General features: G+C 33.5%; 1 non-coding gene across 1 annotated transcript; it reads right to left on the bottom strand.

Moving 5' to 3' along the window:
- Positions 1-15,974: 15,974 nt before the first annotated feature.
- Positions 15,975-16,080, bottom strand: LOC122095444. The gene has a single exon (XR_006145143.1). It is a non-coding gene; the product is annotated as a U6 spliceosomal RNA (small nuclear RNA).
- Between the last annotated feature and the right edge of the window lie 460 nt (positions 16,081-16,540).

The following is a 16,540-nucleotide window of genomic DNA, read 5'->3' as shown; positions in this document are numbered from 1 at the left end:
TAGGTGTTGGACACGCACTAAGCAGATGCTCTCCTGCTCGCTACAGGCCTCCAGTCTGAACTTCATTTCAATGACACTCTATTTCTTTGAGGCAAACCCAACAAAGTCTTTTGATTCAGGATTCAATTCATTGTATATATTCTACACCATGAATATGTGCTACTTCATACAGTGTGGCTAATAGGTTTGGATTATGCTTTGGGCTTCAGTTAAACTCATCTGAAATAATGTGTTTGAAGGCAATCAAATGTGATCCTGTTACTCCCACATTAATGAACTGGTTATTTCATATCTTGCATGAGTACTTCCATATTGCTCCCAGTTTAATGAACTGTCACTTTGTGGTAGCACCCACAATTACACTAACCCAAGGATTACTGGGGATCAGAAGATTAAGTCCAGAAAGTAAAATCCATGAGGTATTTATCTCAAAATAACCATTAAAAAGCCAGAAGAAAGCCTTTGGCTACGTGGTTTAGTGCCATACTTCCACAGAATAAGCTGATGACAGGAAACAGGCCTCATTAGAAGACCAGTGGTGGGTGCATACACACACACACACACACACACACACACACACACACACACACACACACACAATTTCCCAGCTAGAGCAAGTATCTGTTTTCCCAATAACATATCTGAGTTCAAATCTTATGTGTTTTGATATTTTTGAAAGTTTTATCATCAACTTGCCTAATTTTAATAAATGACACCCTGTTCACTATTATTTAATCCTGGTTGGAAAATATTTTAAGACACATTTTCATGTAGAAAGTTGCTTTTTCCCCAACTCTTGACTGTCTTGGTTTGTAAGAATGAAAGAATTGTGCCTTTAATTCATTAGTTTATAAATTAGAAAAGTAACCCTAACCCTAGAACCAATTACCTTTGGATTCTAAAAGCCACAAAAGTACATTAAATTTATACATCCTGTTTTGGCTTCAACTCATCTTTCTTAAAATATTTTCTAGTTTTACTCAATATCTTGCCATTTTTCTAACACAACATTCAGGCTAACCCTCACACTAATCATACCCTAATCCTAATATTATTAGCAGTTTCCTATTTCATATTCATATTAATTCGATCTTGACTTGTTATTCAAAGATTTATTTTCAGTTTCACCCTAAATTTTCCATTTCCCTGATGCTAACACTAAGCCCAGCTGGAACTGAAACTTAATTTTCAACCTAATAATAGCTCAAAATTAATATTAAATATACTCTATTTTTTATTCATTGTAATGAATATTCCAATTTGCACTCTGGAAATGAGTTTCAATTTGCCCTAATTTCCAACAAATTTCCTGACTCTACCTGTGAAGTTATCTTCTTCTCTAACATGAACCATTATATTACTTGTCCTCAAATTCTCTTACCAGGAATAATACTGTAGTTTCCATTAATCCTACATTTTCCTGAACCACTGTATCCTAAAACAATTTCAGATTTACATATCATCTAGTCTTTTACTTAATGCTAACTCTCAACATAATCTTGGCTGGAAAACTCTCATTACAAGAATTATCACTGAGAAATAAATATAATGATAATGTTCTAGTTACTATTCAGGCTCACATTTTTGCTTCTATTTGTTAGTGAAAACTCAATTTTATAGTAAAACTTTCCTATTCATAACACTAATCATAATCAGAACAAAACACTGACCCTGATTTTAATCCAAATAATGTCTATACTAACACTAACTAGTTAGTGTAACACTAGTTTTCATTCATCCTAACGTGATTCAAATAAGCCTTCCAAACATAGGTTTCAATTTTTTTCCCAATATCTTAGTCATTTTCTAACTCTAAACTTAATCTTAACTGGAATATTTGAGAATAAATATAAGCCTAATTGCAAGCATATTCTAATATTAATAGCAATACTCTAGTTCACATTCATTCTAATTCTTACCAGGCCTGTAGTACAATTTACCTTCAATTTGACCCTCATTGTTTTTCTCCTTCACTCTAACCCTAACCATGGCTGGCATCCTAACCATAACCTTAATACTAAAGGTATCCCTACTCTAAAATTTATGAAAAATGCTCGTTTTGTGCAATCCTAACTTAAATTCCACTCTAATCCTCGAAATAAATTGCAGCTTTTCCTAAACCCTACAGATTTTCTCACTCTTACCTCTGAACCTATCTTGTTCCATAAGAGGAATCATTATAATCATTGATCTCAAATCTTGATATTATGAAATACATTGTACTTTCATTATCCCAGATTTTCCTGAATTCCTAGAACCTAAAAAAGTTCAGCTTTACTTAACATTTAACACATTTCTTTTTTTATTCCTTTTGTTGGTCGTGCAGCTTGAACTCTGGGCATGGGCACAATCCCGGAGTTCTTTAGCTCAAGGTGTGCACTTGTACCACTTGAGCCACAGCACCACTTTTTGGTTTCCAGGTAGTTAATTGGAGATAAAATTCTCAGACTTTCCTACTGGGGCTGGCTTTGAACTGCGGTCCTCAGAAATCAGCTTCCTGAGTAGTTAATGAGGCTGACAGAGGGATTACAGTTAAATGTGTAAGGTAATGAGTACATTTCTTGTTGACCATTGTTACTCCCTTCTTTGTTGTTGTCCAACTATTCCTTCCCTCTCCCATCTCCATCACTCTTCTCTCCCCATGGTTTAAAGTTCATTTTCAGTACAGTGTGCTGTGAGAATTATTGTTGCAATAGGTCATCCTCTGTAGAACCTGAATTTGCTATTTCTCTAAACCTAATTCTAATTCTGTCTGGTATCCTAACCCTAACCATAATAATAATGATAGTTCAATTCAGAAGTTAACAAAAAATATTCATTTTTGTTCATCCTGTTAATCCTCTGTACATCTTGAATTAAGTTGCAGTTTAGCTTAAATCTTCCAAGTGAGTTTATATGTAAAAAACATGATCTTTGGAGGAAGGAGTAACAAAAAGGAAATAGAGGGAGTATAATCAAATGTTTTAAATATATTATGGAAAGAGAGTAACGAAGCTGCCAATTCTGAAAATTAATAACCATTAATAAAATAACTAAAAATAAATAAATAACACACAGCCTTCCAGTGTTCTTGAAGAGAGCCATGATATGTCTTGTGAAAGAAATACTTGTTCAAAACTTTGTTCATGTATAATTTATATTGTTATTGGCCAATTATTTAACTTAATGAATACAATTTTATCAAATAGGATTCCATGACAAAAAATATAAAACAGTTACCTAGTAATTGTTTGAGAAAAAGTTATAGTCATGAGTTTTAAGAATCTTTCTATTTCCCTACAAAGTAATGGTTTAGGTTTACTAATCTAGTATTTGTTGTAAGTTTAGAGAACATTATAAGCATGAAAAAAAATGAACTGTACATCTTGTTTCTTGGATGAGTGATATTTTAAACATTGTCTTTTATTCAAATTAATACTTAGGTTTACTTTTCAAAATAAATGTAATTTTATCTCCTTTCATAACAAGTACTTACCCTGCAATTAAATGTATTAGTATATTCAGATATTTAAAAGCTAAATTTTCTGTTTGTTATGTAGCTCTACATATTCAGAATGACATGATTTTTCTATTCGTAAATGTCTAAACTCTGGGATTTTTGCTTCATCAATATAAATTGTCTCATGAGGTTTTTCTGAAAGCTCCAGTAACCAGTGTGGGATTTTTGCTTCATCAATATAAATTATCTCATGAAGTTTTTGTGAAGGCTCCAGTAACCAGTTTGGTCAAAAACATTTCATGAATTCTAAATTTTAAATCTAATCATTTTTAGACTTTGATTATATCAGTTATTGTCTCTTCAGAGCAACTAAAATAAATACTACTTTTTAAACATTTCACTCACATTTTAAATAATATTAACATAGGCCAAACAGAGACTAATCATTTCAAACACCATATTTGATGATCTCAGTGTGAAGAATGTAGAGAGTATAAGACCCTTATACTCAATAATATTTTTGGTTAACTTAAATTATATATCTAGATTTCTAAATTGCAGGTAAATCACATGGAAATACGAAAATAAAAAAAAATTATTACTTTGGGATCATTTTCTTCTTAACTTTTTTTATTGTGAAAATTTCGTACAATGGGGTTAAAATTATATGGGCAGAGTAATGAGTACATTTCTTATCAAGCACTGTTTTCTCTTCCTTTGTTTCCCCTTCCCATCCTTACCCATTTCCACATGCTTGCCAGCCAAAGTTGTAAAGTTCGTCTTTTGAGATAACGTCTTGTACATCTCATCATTACAATGGTTCCAACGGTATCCCTAAAATAATGAAGCAAAAATATCTCTAGGAAATATATTTTTCAATAAAATGTTTCAATCCTTAGGTAAAGTGCATTATACTTCAATATAAAGTTTATTTCAAAATAGAAATTCTGCAACTAGTCTAATGTATGTTTTCATGCACAAAATTCTGTGACTTCTAGTCTTATTATGTGATTTTAATTATATTTTTATTGTGAAATGAGCCCTAATTATTTTTATTACAAACTTCAGTAACTATACAAATCATGCCTGTACATGGTAATTTACATAATTTAATACACAAACAAAATTATCTTTTTTCTTGTCTCCCACACGGAAGCATGAGGTGCTGAAGTATATTAAATGAAAGCATTCTAAAAGAGAGTCTATATGGAATGGAAATTTGCAACGTGAGGATGGGAACATGAACACTTTCTACTTGGCTGAACAAGAATTCTTGTTTCTACAGTACTTTCTTCCCATTTAATCACACAGGGAAAGCCTCAAAATTTGAAGTTCATATGAATGAATTACATTCCTAAAAGTTGTGGCAACCCTGCTCAAAAGCTCAATCTTATCACAAATTCTTTGTGCTTGCTGGTTGATCTATTTCTCTATCACATGTTTCATATTATTAAGCATATTAGTAATTCAACTGGAAGTACATGGCAGGAGACTCCTGAAATCACATCTATTGCAGTGTAATATTCAGAAGAGAGGAAAAAGATTATATTGATCTCCAATTCCTCCCTTTCGCCTTCAATATACTAATCAATTGTCAAAACAATCGTGTAAGATGTTAGTTTATTTTCCCTATTTAATTAGAGATTAAGCAAGTGTTTTTTAGTAGTAAAGTGATGACAGTAGTATCACAGCTCTGATATGAGCTCCTCCTCCCTAACAAGTAATGCTCTATGGACTGTAAATATGGAAGCCACACTGAATTCTCTCGCTGTCTGTCTCTCTTTCTCTCTCTCTACTGACACACACACACACACACAAACACACACACACACAAACACATAGAGCTGCCACCCAGACACATCAGAGATCAGTTCCATTCCTTTGTAATTATAGTTGATTGATGTTTGCGCTCCCTTGTTTTTCTTTGCTTCAGGATCTTGCCTGGACCTGTATGTTTCCCTGAGATCAAGTCCCTTGTTCTTAGTATACAGTGTATCTTTCTATGTTTCAAGCCAATTAAGAATACCCTGAATACAATATCTTCATACTTGACATTCAAGTCAAACTCCATGAATTCATACTACTGTATTGGATCTAGAGACAAAAAAACGCCCACCTTGTTATTTTAGACGGAATTGAAATCATGAAATAGAAGAATATCGATCAGGAACTGAGCTAAGAGAACGGGAGTATGTGGGAAAATGTAGAATGCTGTATGTGTGTTAGAGATACAGATTAATAGGAACATTTATTGAAAACTTGTCATCCTATATTGAAAGCTCAACTTAAGCATACAGTTTTCCAGTTACTTTCCTTACCTATCACTTCTGATCAAAAATTCTCTCATGTGTATAGTATCTTTGAATAAATCACACGATTTGCAGATACTTAACATCTTAAGGAAACACAGTCTGCGTCTACATTTTTCATTCTATGTGACAAACCCTTATTTTTTGTTTCCCTGTTTCCTGAATAAATGTATTCCTAGAAACAGGATATTGACAGCAAATCTCAGTGTAATTTTCATTTTGTAAATTTCAAATATAATATAAATTTTGTATTGACTAGTCATTTTTAAAAAATGAGTGATATTCATGAACACAATATTTTGATGCCTTTATGTTAATTGAGAATTGCTATGGTAGTTCATGTGTCTAATTGACTTAACCATTATATTATTCATGTATAAACATTGCATTGCACTATTTATTTTTATATATAAAATAATCCCCAAAGGTTTACTTTAAAGGAATAATATGGGAGTTGTCTTTATGTTCCAAACTTTATATTTACTTCATTAAAAGGACTAGAAACACATGATGTTTACTGGAGCAATTTAAAAGTTGAGAACGCATTTCTAAAGAGAATGGATTTATTGATTAAAACATAGGATAGAGTAAAAAAAAGTCAGGTTTCTTGCTTGACACTGCATAAATTTCATATGAATGTAGCTCAAGATGAGACTCACAGATAAATTAATATTTATATTACTGAGATTTACATCACAATATAAGCAATATAGGTATTTTAAGGAATTGGTCATTCAAAGCCATAGATACATAATGGATGAAGAATGGAATTGAAAATAGCAAAGGGAAAACAATTCAACATGCAGCTATTATGATTTCATAATACTAATATGGAAGTAATGGAGCTTTTCCCTTTCTGAAGAAGAACGTTTAGCCAGTAATTTCAGTGTGAGTCATTAATTGTAATGAGTCTAAATTCTTTTCCTCTGAGATATCCAAGAGTACTATACTAATCCTCTGAAGAGTAAATAAGTAATTATTTTCATTAGCTTTGCTTAATATTAATTTACTTGTAGTAAATAGATTTAAATGTCTTCTCTTTCTCTCAATTTAATAACATACATTTCTGTCTCTTTCTGTTTCCTCTTACAAGCCTGAAATCACTATTTCAAAGTAGTATAAGCAGGAAAACAAAATAACCTGATACAACAATCAAAAATCCTAAATTATGTGAAAAAATCCACAATATAAAAAATAAATCTGAGGAAGAGAAAAACAATGACAGAATAACCACAGAAAATTATCATAGTAATCACTAATGAAACAGAGATTTAGAGTCCTAGCAGGCACTCTAGGTCTAGAGGGTCACATCAAATCAGCTATAATTATAGCTATGTAGCTATAAATATAGACATAATTATAGACATACAATTCATGAGAAGATTTCATACCGTCTTCACAAGAAAACAGAAATCTATGAAAAGGTGCCAGCCAGGAATACACTGGGCAACACATTCAAAAGCACATGTGCAATGTGGAAATAAAAGGGCAACATGGAAAAAAGCAGGAACAGAAGTGTACATCAGAGAAAGCCACATCCATACACATAGACAATTCACCATACCACTGGACAGTCCAAATGGTCACTGGAACCACAAATATTAACATCACAACATCTCACCACAACTGATTTCTATTCCTACACTTAATGGACTCGACAAAAATGCAATTCCAGAAAAACAAATCACAACAGGAAACCAAACCAAGACCCTGGAAATCAACCAAGAACATAAAGAGTCACATATTAATATCATAGCTCCCCCAAAAGAAAGCCTCCAAATGGACAGAACAAATCAGAAAAATACAAGAAAAGTGATGACAAAGTAGTATAATTCACACAGTAATTAACCAGGCATTAGAACAGACAATCAAGGACCTAGAAGATAGTTATCAAATGTATTACAGATACTGCTGAAAAATGTGATTAATGGAAAGATAGAAAACATCTACAAGGAAATTTGTGAACAAGATGAGACCAACCAGTCATTAGGAAAATAATTCATGGAGACTTCAAACAGAAAGATAAATAAATTCTGAGAAGGCAAGGGAGTCCAAGAAAAAATGGATGCCTAGTTAAAAGATATGAGAGAAGACACAGCTAATAAAACAACCCTTACATCTCCCCCAACCAAAGAAAAAATGTACAGAAAGTCCATACAAGACCTAAAACAAAGCTTTAATAAGGAGACAGAACCCCTAAAAATGACCAATTAGAAGACAGGGAAATCAAAAACAGAGTAGAAAGTCTCCACAGCAAATAGATGAGATAGAAGATCATCTCAGGGTCAAAGACAGAATAGATCTAATAGAAAAGAGGAAATAATCATTTAGAACAAATCCAAGAAATAAGAAATGATCTTGCCAGAACTTCAAGACTCAGTTAGAAGATCAAATTTCAGGGAGATAGGTATCAGGAAGGAGAAGAGCAAGAAACTAAATGGATGGGAAGCATATTACAGAATTCTAGCAGAGAACATGCCAAACATCCAAAGAAAAAGGCTCATTCAGAGAAGAGAAGCCTTTAGAAACCAATCAGAATTTTAGAACTGAACAATCCACCATGATATCATAATCCATTAGAGGATTATTAAAGATCAAGGAAAGGATTCTTAAAGATGCCATAGAGAAAAGATTGATTATTTATAAAGGATATACAGTCAGAATAAGAAACAGGTTTCTTAGCTGATATGGTAAAAAGGAAAGCCTGGCATTATATATGACAAACATTAAAGATAAACAACTACCAACCATGAATACAGTCCCAAGCCAACTCTCCTTTACATTTAAAGGATATATAAACATATTTCATGACAAAGAAAACTTGAAACAACCTATGTCCACCAAATTATCAGAATAGAATATAATCAAATATATACTAAGTAGAGAAGATCAAGAAGAAGAGGAACTATTTATATAAAATGCTCCCTACCAGAGAACAAGGTAAATATGTTAAGAGTAGATGAGGCACAGCTCCTAATAACAGGTGTATAACATATCAGGACTTATTTCAGATATTTCTGTCTTAAAGCTCAATATCAATAGACTTAAATTTCCAAATAGAAGACATAGATTAGATAGTAGTATCAAAAACCAAGATGCATCCATCTAGTATCTATGAGAGACACATTATCAAACACATTCTATGAAACTAGAATTAGACTCCTCCCCAAATCACATAGGGATTCAACAAAGAAAGAGAACTATGAACCAAACTCTTTGATAAGCATTAATGCAGAACTTCTTAATAAAATTCTCACTAACCAGTTTCACCAAATAACAAAAAAAATCATATGGTATGATCAAATAGGATTCATCTTGGATACGATTTGATTCAATATTCTTGTCAATAAACATAATACAAACCATCAGCAGAAGCAGGGACAAAAAACAAATGATCGTCAATAGGGTGTAGAAATAGCTTTTAACAAGCTCCAATACCCCTTTATGATTAAAAGGTCTGAGAACCTAGGAATGCATGGAACATTCCTCAATATTAAACTGAGTATGTATATGATACAGATAATAAGCATTTAGCTAAGTGTGGAAGCATGAAGTCATTAACATGAAGAATTAGAAAAGGATGTTCACTCTCTACTACTCTTCAATATGGTAGTGGACTTTCTTGCAAGAGCAATAGACAAGAGAAAAACATAAAGCAGATCCAAATAGGGAAGAAGTAAAAATATCCCTTTTTACAGATGAAATGACCCTGTATTTAAAGGACCCTATGGATTCCTCCCTCAAGTTAATAAATGTGATGCTAACCTTCATCAATGTAGCAGGATATAAAAACCACAAGAATCAGTAGGTTTTCTGTTACCAACAATGGGAAAATCCACGCTGAAATCCAAAAAACGACTTCATATACTAGCCTCAAAATCAAATCAAATCTAAACAAAACAAAACAACAACAACAAAACTAGGAATTAATTAACTAAAATCGTGAAGGACCTATATGTGAAAACTTTAAAAATATAAAAAGGGAAATTGAATGAGATTCAAGGAAATAGAAAGTCTTTCAATGTTCCTAGTTGGAAGAATTAACATTTTGAAAACTGCAATACTTCCCCTAAACAATTGGCAAGGCAATACTCATCAAAATCCCAACAATATTCTTCAATGTAGAAGAGAAAGCAATGCAACTATAATATGGAATTACAAAATTACAGATGAAACAGAAAGCTTAGAAATGAATTCATGGGCCTATAGTCATCTTACACACACAAACACTCACACACACACAAACACACACACACACACAATGGAATTATATTCACCCATCAGAAAGATGACTTTTCACCAGTGGTAAGGAAAATGAAAGGTTTGGGAAAATTATATTAAGAGAAAAGAGAAAGGAATGCAGACTCAGAGCAATATAGTTTTCATGGATTCATTCATTTATTGTAGCTAGAAGATGCATACAAATCTATAAGTAAACAAGACAGATTCTACCTCGTCCATTATAATGGCCATTACTAAGAAAACTAACAATAGCAAACGCTGGCATGGATGTAGCCAATTGGGAACTCGATTGCACTGTTGATGGGAAATTAAACATGTTCAACCACTGTGGAATGCAGTACGGAGTTTTCTGAAAAGAGTAAATGTAGATCTCCCTTAAGACCCAGTAATTCCCCTTATGGGCAGTAATCCAATAAATAACAAACAAGCTCACATGAAAGCTACCAGTATATACATGATCAGGGCTCAGGCCCATAGTTCAAGGACTGGAAAAAAATTACCACTGCTGGTATTTGTTTCCGCAAATATGAACCGTTTTATATAAGATACCAAATCAATATATATGCAGTCGCTAGATTAGGACTCAAATGTAGTGGGTGATAAAATGGCTCCTTTGTTGAATGTTAGGAAGAGATGTACGTAGTCCATGAAAAGGATATTTTTTCTTGTTGCTGTTCGAGGGGCTTGAAGTCTGGACTTGGGCACTGTCCCTGAACTCTTCAACTCAAGGTGGGTGCTCTACCACTTGAGCGACAGTGCCACTTCTGGTTTTCTGATGGTTAAATGGAAATAATAGTCTTTCTTGCCCAGGCTGTCTTTGAACTGTAGTCCTCAGATCTCAGCTTCCTGAGTAGCTAGGATTACAGCTGTGATTCACTGGGACGATTTTTAGAAAAGAAAATCCACCTCTTCACCTGTGTCTAAACCTCAGATATTACTATTAGAACACATCACCTTCACCTCATTTCATCAAACATTTGTAAATTTTCTCTTTTCCTTCATGTGGTAATACTGCAATCAATATTAACTCAGCTGGGGGACTGGATCAATTGTACGGTATTTGCTAGCAGCTAATTTAAGAACTTTTACATCAAAAGAAATGAAACCCTCATTTTGAATAATTGTTTTCTCTTTTTATTACAAATCTGTGCTTGATTACTTCCTAATGTGATATTGGACTTCCTAATAGAGTGATGAAATTTTCTTTCTTTTCAACCTTCTCCCACATGTGGTCAAATATTTGAGTTCAAAGATTTGCACTGATAATTGATTAAGCTGACTTCTAAGAAAATGTGCCTTTCTGGAATTTGGTCTTCTTTCTTGTTCTTACATGCACAAGCGTTCTATGATTTATTTGTTCTACAAGGAATTCTACATTCCAATCTTTGTGTGACCAATTTTAGTCTCCCTGGTCAGTCTTTCTGTCCTTTCTCTGGAGTCTCATTTGAGTCTGCCTTATAAAAAATATATTAGTTATCAGCTAAATGATTCTCAGCTTCTGTTTTTTGCCTGACTTCATGTAGGCTATGATAGCAACCCTGCCTGGCTGTGCTTACTGGAGTGTATGTGTGTGTGTGTTTTGTTTTAGATGTCTAGGATTACTATTCAAGGTAGTAGTTTCTCTGGGTCCCTGTGATCCCCTGGCCTAGAGTCAATGGGTTTTTCTCCTAAAGATGCAAAGAACAATTGACTAAATTCCTGTTAATTGTCTCAAAATGAGGCAATCAGGCATCCTTGCAAAGCCATCAATAATGCTTTATAACCACTTACAGAAGTCATCTATCTAGATGGCTTTTCAAGGTTGACTGTGAAAAATGTTCATTTCCAAGTATGCACCACAAAGCAGAGCACATTCCTGGGATCAGATATTTGGAAGGAAGGTTACCTTTCCTTCCTTCTCTTATGATAGATCAAACCGTAATAATCTTCAATTGTGGTCAGCCTGGAGCACATATTCCCAAGAATATTCTGTAGTGTAAAAGAGGACCAACTCTCAATGGTGTAAATATTTGTCTACTACAGACTGATTTATCTTGCTTTTATCTATTGTTATTTTCATTACTTTAAACACATGGATAATTTATATTGGGATTAGACAAAGGATTAATGGAATAAACATTCAGTTTACTTTCATAGATCCAATATAATACACTTAACCCATAATGGACAAATAAATCCAACTCTAGAAACAATGTCAGGAATACAAAATAAGCCTTAATACATATAATCTGGCACACATACATGATCATCTACACAAAAATTCAGTCTCTCTGTAAATATTTATTTGGTATGAAATAATAAAAATTTAATTAATAAATATGACTTTCAAGAATCATCTGAAACAGTCCCCGTATATATAATTGTAAATAATTTTATAGATGTCACCTAGACAAGAATTTAACATGCATGTAGAAATCAAATTTCCACAATTTAAGCTATATGAGAGGGGTCATACCCTCGTGTACTATGTGGTGTGAATTTTACCACAGTGATGAACCCTTCCAACTAATACCAAGAGTCATGTGCAATAATTTATTACTTGATGTTAAGATGAGTGCTAAGTGTAGAATACACTTTGAATTATTACATTAAATTACAGAAATGAAGCAATAATGATATGTTATTTGTTTAAACTCTAATGCTTCTCAATTTTACAATTCATAAATATATTATTAAAATTATTTTCACTTTCTTCTTTTCTATAGCTGCTGAAATTAAAATTATATATTAAACATTCAATATTAAGAAATCAATAAGTAACTATTATTAAAATGATATACTATTAAACTCTGATTTGAATTATACTTCTAACAAATTGTGATCTAAACAACTCAATAGAATTAAGGGTGATCATTTTTAAACTTATTAGCTTGTTTTTTTTTTTATTTTATTTTTTGGGTCCGATCGTGGGGCCTGAACTCTGGGCCTGGGCGCTCTGCCTCAGCATTTCAGCTCAAGGCTAGCGCTGTACAACTTGAGACACAGCACCACTTCCGGCTTGTTTTTTTTTTGGCTTATGTGGTGCTGAGGAATCAAACCCAGGGCCGCAGGCATGCACGGCAAGCACTCTACCACTGAGTCACCTTCCCAGCCCAGCAGCTTGTTATTTGTTTCCTAATTGTGTCATTTGTTATTCTTGGTCCAAGTCATCTCTTCATCTTAATTGTTTAGTTTTCTATTTTATCTCTATTGGTTTGCTGATTATGCATTTTGTTTAAATTTTTAATGACATGAGGCTGAAAAGCTGTATGCTAGTTTATTACTTGCTATGTTAATGTAAAATTACTCCTTTCCACAGCTCTTCTACTCTACGATACTACAGTATTTCCCCCAGTCGCATCTCCTGTATCGCTGCTCTCATATATTTTATTTTATTTTTTATTTAAAGTTCCAGTATCGTTTTTAAAAAGTACTAAATCTTTTAAATATCATCACTTACTGTATTTTAAGAATTCAAGAATGAAAAAAATCACATATAATCACTCCAAAATGCTTTAAAACTAGGAAATGATAAAACAGGCCACTGTGAAGTAAATTTTCTTCTACTTTCAAAATTATTCTGAAAGCCTTGTGCTGGTTTGTCACACCTGTAATCCTAACTACTCGGGATACCTACTCAGGGGCCTGAGATCTGTGGATAACATTTGGAAGACAATCAGGGCAAAATAAATTCATGAGATTATTTTTCAAAAATTTTAATGAACTAACAAAGGGCCAGGAATGGAGATGTAGCTCATATAGTAGCTCACCAATCTAGAGAGAAAGACATAGCGAGACCTTGAAGCCCTGATTTCAAACTCTGAGCATGCCAACACGCAGGAATGCACACACACTCACTTTTTCAAAATATCTTCATATCAGTGTTTTGCATTAATTTATTTGTTAACGATATTATTTGGGTAAAATAGGCAAAATAAACTCTTCCATCTCAAAACATTTTTATACATTTTTTGTTGTAAAAATACTGTACAGAATGGTTATAGTTACATGAGCAAAGTAATAAGTACATTTCCTATCAAGCATTGTTACCTCCTCCTTTGTTTTTCCCCCACCATTCCTTCCCTTCCACCTCCACAAGTACACTCCTCACACCTCCAAGCCCCACCCAATGTCCCCAGCCTAAATTGTAAAATTCGTTCTTCAAAATATTGTCTTGTGCATCTATTGTTATACAATGGGTCAAACTGTATTCCTATTTAAGCATGCCGTTTTGTCCCTTTCTTTCCCCAAATTAGAGAAGTGTATATACAAGATGCAGGTGCACCAACATCAAGTAAAGTGAAAACAGGGGTTATATTGTTGGGAAGGAACACATAAAAAAAAAAAAAGAAATCACGTTGCACATTATAAATATGTGAGAAACAACAGCAAGAAAGAAAAAAGCACTTGTGTCTCTATCTTGGGGGTCATTTAGCTTAACATCTACTTATGTAGTCATATACACATAGCTTTTCAACTTTTCTGCTTATCCCAGACATATACTAGTCATTGTAAATAAGGGATAGCATGGGACCTATGTTTCTTTGGACTTGGCTTACATCAGTTAATATAATTTTTTTCCAAGTCTTTCCATTTCCTAAAAATTGGGCGATGTCATTCTTTCTGATGGAGGCATAGAATTAATATATATACACATATATATGTATATATATATAGTATATGTGTGTGTGTACACACATATACACACAGAACATTTTCCTTTTTTGTTTTTTAGAGCAACTTAGTTTTCCACCTTCATCATTTTTTCAAATGTTTTTATTGTGATTAAATGATTACATAATTTCCCAAATTTCACAATATTGTGGGATAGTGATGCTTAGTTAAAGTCACAAACACATTCTAACTTTGATGGAGCAAATTGTCTATCATGGTTTACAATACTTATGAGTTCTATGAGCTTTGCAATAGAGTTATTTCCTCCATATGTATAGTTTTTTGTTTTGAAATATGTATATTTCTTTTGTTTTGTGTAGTGTCTGCTGTTCCCTCTTTCCCACTTGTTCCCTCCTTCCCTTCAGTGACATTGAGTTGCTTAGTTCATTTTGGTCAATGTCCAGTGCAGCTGATGGATCCCACTGTTGTATGAATTTCCCTGATTCCCTCTAGTTCTGTGGCGTCTTCCTGGTTTCCCTTCAGTGTGCAAATATGATCAGCAGAATGAGGATATTTAGTAGTGATTCGACCAGATGAGTGGAAGTCCTTGGTTTCTTAAGTGTTGTTAATTTTGTTGTATCACCTTACATTTTGGATTTAACATCCAATAACCATGGAGACCATGTGCTGTTTGTCTCTTTGCTTTTGTCTTACCTCGCTCAACATGATTTCCTGTAGCTTGATTGATTTCCCTGCTAATGCCATTATTTTGTCTTTCTAATGGCTGGAACATATTCCGTTGTGTATAGTTACCACAGTTTTTGGATCTATTCATCTCTGGTGGGACATATGGGTTGTTTTCATATCCTGTATATTGTGAATAGTGCTGCAATAAACATGGAGGTGCATGTATCCTTGAATATTGGTACCTGTGGTTCAGAATAGATGCCTAGAAGTGGTATGAGTGAGCCATAAGGAAGGTCAATAATTAGCTTTCTGAGGACTCACCAGATTGCTTTCCAAAGTGGTTGTGTAAGTGTACATTCACACACACACACACACACACACACACACACACACACACACACACACACAGAACGTTTTCTTGATCCATTCTTCTACTGAGGGGCATCGGGGTTGGTTCCGTATCTTAGCTATGGCAAATAATGCTACAATAAACGTTGTTGTGGTGGTAGTTTTAGTATGGAATTATTTGTGATCATTTGGGTGAATTCCCAAAATTGGGATTGCTGTGTAATAGGGGAGCTCTATGTGGAGTCTTTTGAGGAAGCTCCAAACCGCTTTCCAAAATGTATGAACAAGTTTACACTCCCACCAAGAGTGCGGTAGGCTTCCCTTCTGGCCACATCCCATCCAGCATCTGTTGGTGTAAAAATATGAAACGATTCATTAATTTGCGTGTCATCCTTGTGCAGGGACCATGCTAATCTTCTCTGTATGTTCCAATTTTAGTGTATGTGCAGACAAATTGAGCACAGAACATTTTTTTATATATAAATTGTAATTGATTGTCTTAAACTAGACAATTCAACAAAAAGTAAGTTCAAAAAATTGTGAAATTTTGCAACCATGTATTTCTTACATAAGCACACATTTAAGAATAAAGTCAATATTGACATGACAAATACAAAATAATTCCAGATATTTGTTGTTCATGAGATGTGTAGGAGGAGGAATTCAATTATTCTACACAAGGCACCTGTCATAATGATCATTGCAGCAAATGTTAAGGTTTGTTAAAAGTTTTAATGATTTAAATATGTTTCATTTTGGGATTTGCTTATATATGCAAAATTAAGACTGGTAGGTCATAAATTTTTTCGATAAAGTATATAATATTTCCGGTAGCATGTACTACTAAGTATGTACATTTCAGAGTTTATAGAAACTTTGCTAATGAGAAGTTGCAAAGACTGTGTAAAGAAGCAGAGTGAAG

Source organism: Dipodomys spectabilis, unplaced genomic scaffold, assembly GCF_019054845.1.
Source record: "Dipodomys spectabilis isolate Male_0828 unplaced genomic scaffold, ASM1905484v1 ptg000351l, whole genome shotgun sequence".
Taxonomy (NCBI): Eukaryota; Metazoa; Chordata; class Mammalia; order Rodentia; family Heteromyidae; genus Dipodomys; species Dipodomys spectabilis.
Note: the sequence above shows the minus strand (reverse complement) of the source record. Positions and strands in the feature narration are given on the sequence as shown.